This window comes from Macaca fascicularis, chromosome 17 (genome assembly GCF_037993035.2).
Source record: "Macaca fascicularis isolate 582-1 chromosome 17, T2T-MFA8v1.1".
NCBI lineage: Eukaryota > Metazoa > Chordata > Mammalia > Primates > Cercopithecidae > Macaca > Macaca fascicularis.
The window spans coordinates 64,049,524-64,059,972 of record NC_088391.1 but is presented as its reverse complement, the minus strand read 5'-3'; positions in this window follow the sequence as shown (position 1 = coordinate 64,059,972).

Here is a 10,449-nt window from a genome sequence, read left to right as displayed (position 1 = left end):
GTTGTTCTCTCCCTTTATTCCTGCCTCTCTGTAGGTATAATCACCAGCAATGCACTTATTCCCTTCTCACAGTCCGCTTGTCTTACTTGGCTTGGATGAAGGTTTTTTGAGTCGACAAAGCACTTGCTTGAGATCCTCCCAAGCTACAGGGTTTGATCTTGGCAGCTCTGATCCTCCACTATCCCTCAAGAGACAGTCAGGATTGGCGCATCTCTCTCCAGGCAGATGAACCCACTTACCGTGGTCTTACAGGGCTCACCTACTACTCTTGGCAGGCTCAGGCTGGCTGCACCCTGGAACAGATCCTGCCCTAAAGGGAGCCTGGGGAACCCTCTAGATGAGCTGAAAGTTACCTTCACGTCCTGTTTCCTTAATTCCCAGATTCTGATGGACTTCCCTATATAGAGCATGCCTCTTGAAACAGGTATGCTACTGTGGAAAGAGTAAATGAGGGCCGGGCGCGGTGGCTCATGCCTGTTATCCCAACACCTTGGGAGTCTGAGATGGGTGGATCACTAGGTCAGGAGTTCGAGACCAGCCTGGCCAACATGGTGAAACCCTGTCTCTACTAAAAATACAAAAGTTAGCTGGGCATGGTGGTGCACACCTGTAGTCCCAGCTACTCGGGAGGCTGAGGTAGGAGAATCGCTTGAACCTGGGAGGCGGAGGCTGCAGTGAGCCGAGATCGCTCGACTACACTCCAGCCTGGGTGACAGAGTGAGACTCCAACTCAAAAAAAAAAAGAAAAAGAGTCAATGAGTTCAAGTCAGAACAGCCAGCTGTGTCTCTTACTAGCTATGTTTCCATGAGGAAAACGAGTTCCTTAACCTTCCTGGGCGTCATTGTTCTCATCTATAAAATTGCTACAATAAGAAGCGAATTATAGGATTATAGTAAGGGAAGTCATGTGTGCTAGGCTCAAGGGCCTGACATGGTACCCTGGCAAATCGTATGTTAGTTATGTCAGGAAAAACTCCCTGGGTTTCAGCATACTGCGACCACCGACCTTACAAGATTACATCTAGTCACCTGACAGGTGACTCCAAATTCATTTGACTACCACTTTCCCCCAAAACAGCCCCTTGCTGTTCGTTACTACAGTTCTTCTCTTGGTCACTGTTTATTGTATCATCTTTGATTAATGTTGTCTATAGTCATGCTATGATGGCTACACCTCTCAAAGTAATTATAGAGGTATAGTGGCCAGGCACCGTGACTCATGCCTTGTAATCTCAGCACTTTGGAAGGCCAAGGTGGGAGGATTGCTTGAGCCAAGGAGTTTGAGACCAGCCTGGGCAACATAATGAGACCCTCATCTCTATTATTAAAAAAGAGAAAAAGAAAAAAATGAAAACAACATATAGTTATGGAAAACAAATTGTTGATTTTTTCAAAAAGAAAGACCGTATCACTTTCCTCTTTGCTAACACTCAATCCAGGAAGACCTGAGACAAGGATGCAGGCCCCCCAAGTGTTCCAGCTCTTTGTTGCTTCATCTCTTACCAGTTACTGGGCCACACACATCTACTCAGGGAATAAGCCCCTTGCCAAGGTTCAGTTGCCACTGGGCCAGAGTCAGATTATCAGTAATGGCTACATACAAACTTATCTCCAGAACAATGTGTAGATCCTTGCTTTACATCTGTGTAATTAAATGTGCCATCCAGGGAAGGTGTTTTCCCCTAAAAATAATAAACAGGCACCTCCAAAAATGAACTTAGGCCTTTAACACTTAACAGAAAAAAAATTTTACCTTTTTTTTGAGACATGGTCTTGCTCTGTGACCCAGGCTGGCATTGAGTGGTACCATCACAGCTCACTGAAGGCTCAACTTCCAGGGCTCAAGCAATCCCCCCACCTCAGCACCCCTGGTAGCTGGGACTACAGGGGTGCGCCACAATACTGGGCTAATTATTTTTACTTTTTTGTAGAGACAGGGTCTCCCTATGCTGCCCAGGCTGGTCTTGAACCCTTGAGCTCAAGGGATCCTCCTAGTGTGGCCTCCCTAACTGCCAGGATTGCAGGCGTGAGCCACCACGCCCAGCCAAAAGTCTATTTTTTTTTAGCCCATTCACGTTTAATGCAACAATTGAAACAGTAGGATTTAAGTTAACCATTTTACTATTTTTTTCTCTTTTTTCCCACTGATGTTTTGTATCTCTCTTACTTCCCTGCTTTCTAAGTATTTGAATATTTCTTTAAAATTCTATTTTATCGGCCGGGCGCAGTGGCTCAAGCCTTTAATCCCAGCACTTTGGGAGGCCGAGACGGGCAGATCACGAGGTCAGGAGATCGAGACCATCCTGGCTAACACGGTGAAACCCCGTCTCTACTAAAAAATACAAAAATCTAGCCGGGCGAGGTGGCGGGCGCCTGTAGTCCCAGCTGCTCGGGAGGCTGAGGCAGGAGAATGGCGTAAACCCGGGAGGCGGAGCTTGCAGTGAGCTGAGATCCGGCCACTGCAGTCCAGCCTGGGCAACAGAGCAAGACTCCGTCTCAAAAAAAAAAAAAAAAAAAAATTCTATTTTATCTATCTCCTTTTTAGCTATGTCTCGTATTTTTTTACTCTTTTCTTGGAGATTACTATATATATTATATATAATTTATATTATATATAATGTAATATATTATATATTATATATCATATATATTATATAATATATAACATATATAATATAATAATATATAATATTATATGTTATATATTATATGTACATATTATATATGCATATATGTACATATTATATAATATATAATATGTAATATTATATATTATATGTAATATTATATATTATTATATATTATTAATGTATTATATGTAATATTATATATTATTATATAATACATTATAGATTATATTATATATATATATATATATTTTTTTTTTTTTTAGGACAAAGTCACTCTGTCGCCCAAGTTAGAGTGTGGTGGTGTGGTCACGTCTCACTGCAGCCTCCACCTCTGGGCTCGACGGATCCTGCCACCCCAGCATCTTGAGTAGCTGGGACTACAGGCTCATGCCACCATGCCCAGCTAATTTTCTTGTTTTTTGTAGAAATGAGGTCTATGTTGCCTAGGCTGGTCTCAGACTCCTGGACTCAAGCAATCCTCCTGCCTTGGCCTCCCAAAGTGCTGGGATTACAGGTGTAAGCCACTGCGTCCAGCCTATAACTTTACAGAAAGTTTACCTTTTATTTAACTTTTCACAGTGTAGAGTTAATACTGAACTACTTCATGTAAAATCTGGAAACCTTGGAACCATACAAGTCCATTCACCATCTCTCTGCTTTTTTACTATGGTTGTCAAATGTGTTATATCTATTAGAACCCGCACAGACAATGTTATCATTTTTTTCTTTAAACACTCATAAAAAGTTTAAATAAATTAGCTCAAAAAAGTAACATTTGTGAAATATCTCTAATTTTCTTAAAGGAAAATATTCTTAGTAAAATGCCTGGAAGATCTAAGTACTTTGTATCTATCTATCACAATATTTAGTTCCTTCTTACTACCCCCGAGTAACTGGCTCTGCTTTTATTATTTTTAATTTTCAGTCTTTTAGACCTTGTTTATCTGATGCCATTCCAGGATTACACGTAGTTGAAAAAAGAAAAACAAAATAAAACATAAAATCTCTTCATTTGTTTCGCTTTTGGTCAAAACATTAGCATTGCCAGTAATGTCCTAACAATCACATTGTCAAGGCAGGAAACTAAACACGTCTTTCAACAAAGAAATACCTCACATTCTGATAGGTAAGCCTTAAGGGGAGGATCTTTAATGGTCTATTGGCCTTTTCAATTTTTATAACAATCTACTCATTTGGTGGACATTTTTATGACAACCAAGACAGCATTCAAGACATCTGGAGTACGGAATGCTACAATTGTAAAAGTACTCAATTAAAATTCTTATTTATGTTTGTGTAAAATGTATGAAATATTCTGGAGAAACAGGTTGGGAAGATAACTATCTTCCCAAGCTCCTATTACAGTGATGACAAGTGTAATTTGGTACTGCAGTTCTACAAAAGCTTTGCTTCTCCACCACCTCTTACAAGCCCTGCATAAGGTGAGACAGAAAAAGGAGTCTCGTCACTCACTCTGGCTCTATCACCTGGGTTTTTACAGCTCCACAATTCACTTGAAGTCATGTAAGTCAGGTGAATCCGGAACCCAAGAAAAATTAATAGTCAAAGAGGAATCAGTGACATTTTCAACAAAATGTACACTCACAAAGCCTTTTGTGTTTGGGGGGAAATTATTGAGCTTGTTTTCGTTATTTGTTTCTGGTTTTGTGTCATTTTTAAGAGAGGGGGAAGGAAAACCCCATTCTCTGGAGAAATAAAGAAATTCTGGCCAGATGGGGTGGCTCATGCCTGTAATCCTAGCACTTTGGGAGGCCAAGGCAGGCAGATCACCTGAGATTAGGAGTTTGAGACCAGCCTGGCCAATACGGTGAAACCCCGTCTCTACTAAAAACACAAAAATTAGCCGGGCGTGGTGGTGTCCACCTGTAATCCCAGCTACTCGGAAGCCTGAGGCAGGAGAATCACTTGAACCCTGGAGGCGAAGGTTGCAGTGAGCCAAGATCAGGCTATTGCAGTCCAGCCTGGGCAGCAAGAGTGAGACTCTGTCTCAAAAAAAAAAAAAACAAACAAACAAGTAAAGCTCTATATCCTTGACCACACAGAAACTGGCTGGGCGCAGCGGCTCACACCTGTAATCCCAACACTTTGGGAAGCAGAGGTAGGCTGATTACAAGGTCAAGAGATCGAGACCATCCTGGCCAACATGGTGAAGCCCCGTCTCTACTAAAAATACAAAAATTTAGCTGGGCGTGGTAGTGTGCACCTGTAGTCCCAGCTACTTGGGAGGCTGAGGCAGGAGAATCACTTGAACCCAGGAGGCAGAGGCTGCAGCGAGCCGAGATTGTGCCACTGCACTCCAGTTTGGTGACAGAGTGAGACTCTGTCTCAAAAAAGAAAAAGAAAATTTGCAGTACTTACCATCTTTTTTCATTTAGTGCTTTCATGTAGATGTCTCCTCAGGTAGACACAGGGACAAGATACTAATCTAATACACAATGATATGGGGGCCAGTTAATCATTGCATTTTGTTTCAAAGAGTTGTGACTTCTTAGATAAAATATTCTATGTAAACACACAAAGTATATGATTAACTTTGCTCGTTTTAGGGTCAAAGAGGAAAAAAATCACTTTATTTCTTTTTTAAGTCTTTGTTCCTTTCAAGCACATAAGAGATTGATGTACTTAGCAAGGTATGTTCATTTAAGTCCGGAAGATCTCAGAGGTGGCCCTGAATCCTATTATACAGATCCCAGTGCAACCATTATTCAGCAAAGCAGTATTGTCAAAAACATTTTTCAATTTATTATATCTAAACTTTAAAATGCTCTCATATTGATTTTAAGGCATTTCCTACTGCAACACAGAACAATAGATTTTCAATAGCTTCTGGTGAGAATTCATGACCAGTGTTTACATTTTTTCACTCAGACTTAGATCACCATAATTTGCTTAGTCTAAGGTACCTAACATTATGAGATATTTTTACAGATCCCTTTATTTAGTCAACATATACTTACTGAACATTTACTGTGTGCCAAGTCCAGCATGGAAAATACAGAAACACAGAGGCAAATGATTCTTTCCTGTGCTTTTATTTCTTTTTTCTTTCTTTCTTTTTTTTTTTTTTTTTTTTTTTTTTTGAGATAGAGTCTCACTCTGTCACCCAGGCTGGAGTACAGTGGTGAGATCTTGGCTCACCTCCGCCCCGAGTTGAAGTGATTCTTCTGCCTCAGACCCCTGAGTAGCTGGGATTACAGGCGCCCACCACCACAGCTGGCTAATTTTTGTATTTTTACTAGAGACGAGGTTTCACCATGTTGGTCAGGCTGGTCTCAAACTCCTGATCTTGTGATCTGCCCGCCTCTGCCTCCCAAAGTGCTGGCATTACAGGCGTGAGCCACCGCACCCGGCCCTCTGTTTTATCTCTATCTTTCATGTTAAATGGTTTGTTCAGATATCTGTTATTTCTTAGTTGTCCATTAATATTTATTCATTTTTATTTTTATTTTTTAAAATTTATTTTCGAGATGGAGTTTCACTCTTGTTGCCCAGGCTGGAGTGCAATGGCACGATCTCGGCTCACTGCAACCTTGGCCTCCTAGGTTTAAGTGATTCTCCTGCCTCAGCCTCCAGAGTAGCTGGGATTACATGCGCCCACCACCACGCCCGGCTAATTTTTGTATTTTTAGTAGAGACAAGGTTTCACCATGTTGGCCAGGCTGGTGTCAAACTCCTGACCTCAGGTGATCCACCCACCTCAGCCTCCCTAAGTTCTGGGATTACAGGCATGAGCCACTGTGGCCTGTCATCTGTTAAAATTTAACAGCGAGGAACCAAAGAGTTGATTGGAAGCTCTGAGCACATGTGTGGGTCTAGTCATCTGTAGGTTTCTCTGTGAATGATCTGGCTGGGCCATTTTATTGGAGAACTTGGGATTTTCCATATATTTACTTATTTCTCTTGGACTGGTCCATTCCAAAGACTCTTCCAGCCTCCTGCCTTGATAAAGAGTTGGCCTCCAGCATTCTGGGAACCAAGAGAAGAAGAGAAAAAAATCTCAGCCTCCTAAACAATTTAAAGAGCCTTACCAGTTATCTTAAATTGAGTTAATGCTATAGTTTCTTTTTTGAGGTCTAACAAATACACTATATTTTACATTATCAGAATGTAATTTACATTAATTACTATGTTAATGAGTACATAAAACATTCGTTTGCATAAAAAAGCTTAGCCTCCAATATGCATACATTCATTTAATCATTCCTGCCCTCAACTGGGGCTGTTTTTTTTTTTTTTTTTTGGAGACGGAGTCTCACTCTGTTGCCTGGGCTGGAGTGGAGTGCAGTGGCGCAATTTCGGCTGGCTGCAACCTCCACACTTCCCAGGTTCAAGCGATTTCTCCTACCTCAGCCTCCTGAGTAGTTGGGACTACAGGCGCCTGATACCATGCCTGGCCAATTTTTGTATTTTTAGTAGAGACAGGGTTTCATCATGTTGGCCAGGCTGGTCTTGAACACCTGACCTCTTTTTTTTGTTTGTTTGTTTGTTTGTTTGTTTTGAGACGGAGTCTCGCTCTGTCGCCCAGGCTGGAGTGCAGTGGCCGGATCTCAGCTCACTGCAAGCTCTGCCTCCCAGGTTTACGCCATTCTCCTGCCTCAGCCTCCCAAGTAGCTGGGACTACAGGCGCCCGCCACCTCGCCCGGCTAGTTTTTTGTATTTTTTTTTTTTTTTTTTTTTTTTGAGACGGAGTCTCGTGCTGTCACCCAGGCTGGAGTGCAGTGGCCGGATCTCAGCTCACTGCAAGCTCCGCCTCCCGGGTTCACGCCATTCTCCTGCCTCAGCCTCTCGAGTAGCTGGGACTACAGGCGCCCGCCACCTCGGCCGGCTAGTTTTTTGTATTTTTTAGTAGAGACGGGGTTTCACCGTGTTAACCAGGATGGTCTCGATCTCCTGACCTCGTGATCCGCCCGTCTCGGCCTCCCAAAGTGCTGGGATTACAGGCTTGAGCCACCGCGCCCGGCCGAACACCTGACCTCTTATGATCCTCCTGACTTGGCCTCCCAAAGTGCTGGAATTACAGGCATGAGCCACCGTGCTAGAAACTGGGGCTTGTTTATTCAGTTTAGAAATGCTGTATCTTTCCCCTCTCCAGAAAATAAGCCTTTAAATCCTCACTCTTCCACTGGGTGGGGACTAACTGAGTATTCGCTATTCAAAGTGTGTTTTTGTTGGGGTTTGAAGAGAAGTGGGGAACTAAAGAATTAACAACTTAAACTGTTAACAGTCTTTTTTTTTTGGTTTAAGTTTATTTATTGCAGAACACCTCAGAGACTTTATTATTCCAGCATGTGTTGTGAATCTTCTAGATTTGGCAGGCCCTTGTTTAACCATAGGGCCCTTTTCCTACAAGTGTGTCTGAGGAATTCATTTGAAAGAAATCCTGCGTTAGATGCTTACAATGGGTGAAGGTCTCTTGAAACTTTAGATAGCAAGAGGTGCCACCACTTGACTCCATGGCATGTCTTTGGAGGTTCCTGGGACAGTACTCAGGAGTTTGGACACTGTCATCTTTATTCATCCAATTTTGTCCTGGGCAAGATCTTGCTGGTTGAAACAAAGTGATTTGGGGGTTGTTTCCTTCATGAAAGTAGCTGTTAAATAGTTCTGAAGGCTAGATCTTTACCTAGAAGTCTATACGAGTTTCTATTCAATATCTATATATTCCTACTGTTTCTTTGTAAACAAACTATAGCAATTAGACAAAAATTGGGCAGTACGCCAAGTTCCAATTGGCGAGATTCTGTGAGTGGATATATGCATATATATGTATATGCATATATATATATATATATATATATATATAGTCATTCAATGTCTTTGGGTACCAAATAGCGTTAAGCTTTAACCTTCATATTTAAGAATATTACCATTTATATAATACCAAATGCCTTCATGGGACGACATGCACTGAAAGGGACAGATGGAATAAAGATTGCTGATTTACAAACGAAAATGAAACTTCTGAGTTTTCACGTAACAAAACTCTTCCAATCATATATAACTTTAATGGGATTTATTGTGCGTTTCTTTCTTTCTTTCTTTCTTTTTTTTTAAGCTGAGGTCTTATTCTGTTGCTCAGGCTGGAGTACAGTGGTGTGAACACAGCTCACTGCAATCTCAACCTCCTGAGCTCAAGAGATCCTCCCACTCAGTCTCCAAGTAGCTGAGTCTACAAGCACGCAGCACACGCCAGGCTCATTTTTTAGTTTTTATAGAGACAGGGTCTCGTAGGCCCAAGCAGTCCTCGTGCCTTGACTTCCCAAAGTGCTGGGATTACAGGCATGAGCCACTGTATTTTTTGTCTTAATAGTCACTGTTAAAACAGTTATAAATTTCCAGGTTTTGTCACCTATCACTTCAGTGTGAGTAATTTTTAAAAAATCTCCCATTGATTAGTTTCACACTGTAGTCAAGAATCTAACCAAAGATAGAATTTGGTTAACTTCAAAGTAGGGACCAGATTTAGTAATAGAGAATAAAGCCCTTCTTTGTTACGTTACAGCCCACGAGTTAATCCAAAAAGGTCTGGTAGGCTTAGTTACAGATAGGAAAAGGAATTTAGCTAGATTTTTAAAAATATTTTTATGTAGGCAGGCCAGGTCATGTTTATCTAAGGATTCTCTAATTGGATGCCATAAAGTGACACACTTAATGTGAGCTGCAGTGTAAGAATGAAATGACAAAATGAAGCAGAACAAGATAACTTAGAAGTGGGGAGAATAAAAATTAACTGAAGATAGTTAACCCCAAAACATTACTTATTTGAAATTAAGTCACATAATTGCACTTGGAACCTGGTATATTGCTCAATTTTTGTCTAATTGCTGTAGCTTGCTTACAGATAAACAGTCAGAATATGTTTGAACCCAGATAGTCATTTAATGAGTGTAACAATGATAAGCAATTAAATTATTTGCAACTTTGAAAAGTTGGTTAGGCATAGTTGCCTTTTGAAAATCATTTTCCCTTGAAAACTCAATAATACTGTTTAAAAATACACAAGGCATTACATGTTTGCTTGCATTATAATCACAGTTTCATGTTCACACACCTTATCAAAAATCCAACACCAACACTGTATCAACAGTGCAATATGAGAGGAAATTTGGCAAACATTAGATATATTCAATTGTTGCAGTGGTTTAAGTCAATTCACACAGAAATAGGAAGTAATTTTTTTGACATCTCCTTATCAATCAATTAGAGCTGAAACACAAAAAGAATCTAAGAAGTTTCAGGGCAGGGGTGGGCACGGTAGCTCACACCTGTAATCACAAGCTGGGAAGCCAAGATAGAAGGATTCCTTGATCCCAGGAGTTCAAGACCAGCCTGGGCAACATAGGGAGGCTCCCGTCTCCACACACACACAAAATTAGCCAGGCATGATGGCTCACACCTGTAGTTCTAGGTACTTGGGAGGCTTAGATGGGAGGACTGCTTGAACCTGGGAGGTCAAGGCTGGAGTGAGCCATGGTCATGCCATGCACTCCAGCCTGGGTAACAGAGCAAGACTCTATCTGAAAAAGAAAAAGAAATAAAAGGGAAGAAAAGAAAAGAAAGAAAAGAGGAAGGAAGGAAGGAAGGAAGGAAGGAAGGAAGGAAGGAAGGAAGGAAAGAAGGAAGGGAGGGAGGGAGGGAAAAAGTTGTGGCAAAGGAATAAAGTGTGTAATATTCTTGAGCTAGATATTACTCCAATGATTGGGAAGAGTAAGTAGTCAAATAATGAGACTGAATAAACATGTTGCCAAAATACATAACTGCAGTTTTTACTTCAGATCTGAGAACATTGGGGATCCCT